The following is a 2,356-nucleotide window of genomic DNA, read 5'->3' on the forward strand; positions in this document are numbered from 1 at the left end:
CCCTGGGAGACCCTGGCAGAAGCTCAACTACAGAGACCTCTGTGTGAACCTAAGCTGTAGTTTTTAAGTGGGAAGAGGAACACGAGAGGAACAGACTAGAGGGTGCCATGTCCTGAGTTGGAAATTGATCCTTGATTACTAAAAGCCCTTTTCCTGCCAGTATTACCTTTCGCTGTTGTTTTGGGTTACAGACTCATATAACTTCAGGCGGGCCTCAAAATCATTTTGCAGTCAAGACTGATTTCAAACCCTAAGCCTTCTGCCTCCGTCTCCTCATTTCGCCTGGCGTAAGAGTATTGGACAGAACAGGATATGTCCAACTCTCACGAGAAGAGAGAGGGAAGGGAAGCTACTCAAGAGAGCAGTGCAGAAAAAGAAAGAGAAGGGAAGGAGACAGTTTTAGAGAGACAGGTTACAGAGAGAGAATAAGCCAGACACAGGTAGGGCTGGAACAAGCCAGAGTTAGTTTGAGGCCAAGCAAAGCAGAGAGTCAGAGGCTGAGAGAGAAGCCAGATTGAATCAGTCAGTTTGGAGAGGAGTTTGAGTTATCCAGAACGGCTGAGTTATCCAGCCAGCCAGAGATCAGGAAGAATAAGAAAGAGTGAGCTTATTCAGCAGCAAGTCTCAGAGGCAGGGAACATTCTAGGCCTGGATAAGACTGTGCAAAGGCTAGAGGCTTCCAGGACTAGGTCTACGTTAGAGACTGAGGCAGTGAGTCTCAGAACTGACAGTGAAATCACAGTGGCTTGTCACTCCAACTTCAGAGGATCTGACACCCTCTTTTGACATTCACAGGTAACTACCCTCACATACAAATAGTCTCACCGGCACACATAATTAAAAGATATAAAGAAAACCAACAATTTAAAACGTTTTAAAGGCATGGTAGTGTATGCCATTAATCTCAGTACTCAGAGGCAAAGGCTGAGAGAGGCAGGTAAATCTGTGAGTTTGAGGCCAACCAGTGCTATATAGTGAGACTATTAAAAAAAAAAGATGGGTGTCTAGAGCCACATCCTGATATGGTACTTTGGTACTTTTCCCAGTGCTCCAGAGTTCTGGAATAGCATCTGCGAGTCTTGATTCACTGGTGGGAGCCTTCAGGGCCCCAGTTAGTGCCCAGACCAGAAACATATCCTATCTGAAATGAGTACAGGACAACTGAAGGAAACATCTGGTGTCAACCTCTGACCTCCACCCATGCAGACATAAAAGAACACACCCAGCAACACACACAAACACCTGCACACAACACATTGAAAGATAAAGTTAAATTACTTATATAGACATACACGTATATACATGCCTACAGGGTATAGTACGGCAACTCAATATATGTATACATTAAACAGGACATCAATTTTATAATTAAATATTCCTATGTTCTTACTTGAATATATTATTCCTATATTCTTACTTTGAATTGCAATTATTTATTTTGACCCTTATAGCAGGAAACCAATACAGGGCACACATCAGTGAGCATTGATGGCAATATTTAACCCAGCTGTACTTGTGGACACTTAGACTTGAATTTCATGCAACTTTTAGGTTTTAGAGAATAGTCTCTTCTTTATTTTTTCCTAATAACTTAAATGTATGTAAATTATTCTCAGTTCGTTGACCTTATAGAAACAGGTGCAGGCTGCACTCTGCCTGTGACCTGGAATTTGCTGACTTCAGACTTGTTCTAGACTTTAATTTTTGTGTAGCCCTGAAGAATTAATGGCAGGAAAGAGACTTGTTTCATAGAAAAGAAATGGACCTTGGGAGGTGTGATGCTTTGTATATGCTTGGCCCAGGGAGTGGCAGTGTTGGGAGGTGTGACCTTGCCGGAGTAGGTACGGCCTTGTGGGCGTGGGCTTTAATACTTGTCCTAGTTGCCTGGACAGTCAGTCTTCTGCTAGCAGCCTTCAGATGAAGATATAGAACTTTCGACTCCTTCTGCACCAGACCTGCCTGGATGCTGCCATGCTCCTGCCTTGATGATAATGGACTGAACCTCTGAACCTGTAAGCCAGCCCCAATTACATGTTGTCCTTATAAGAGATTCCTTGGGCTGGAGAGATGGCTCAGCAGTTAAGAAGAGCCCTGACTCTCTTCCAGAGGTCCTGAGTTCAAATCCCAGCAACAACATGGTGGCTCACAGTCATCTGTAATGAGATTTGATCCCCTCTTCTGGTGTGTCTGAAGACAGCTACTATATATATATATGTGTGTGTGTGTGTGTGTGTGTGTGTGTGTGTGTGTATACATACATATATATCTTCTTTTAAAAAAATAAAGAGATGCCTTGGTCATGGTGTCTGTTCACAGCAATAAGACCCTAAGACAGGAAGTATATCCTTGTCTGCAT

The 2,356-nt window shown here is 43.2% G+C and overlaps 1 non-coding gene across 1 annotated transcript; it reads left to right on the top strand.

Annotated features, from left to right (window-relative positions):
- Positions 1-1,014: 1,014 nt before the first annotated feature.
- LOC120102628 (small nucleolar RNA SNORA3/SNORA45 family) lies at positions 1,015-1,136 on the top strand. The gene has a single exon (XR_005504255.1). It is a non-coding gene; the product is annotated as a small nucleolar RNA SNORA3/SNORA45 family (small nucleolar RNA).
- Positions 1,137-2,356: the final 1,220 nt, after the last annotated feature.

The sequence above is a fragment of the Rattus norvegicus genome, chromosome 4 (genome assembly GCF_036323735.1).
Source record: "Rattus norvegicus strain BN/NHsdMcwi chromosome 4, GRCr8, whole genome shotgun sequence".
NCBI classification, from domain to species: Eukaryota; Metazoa; Chordata; class Mammalia; order Rodentia; family Muridae; genus Rattus; species Rattus norvegicus.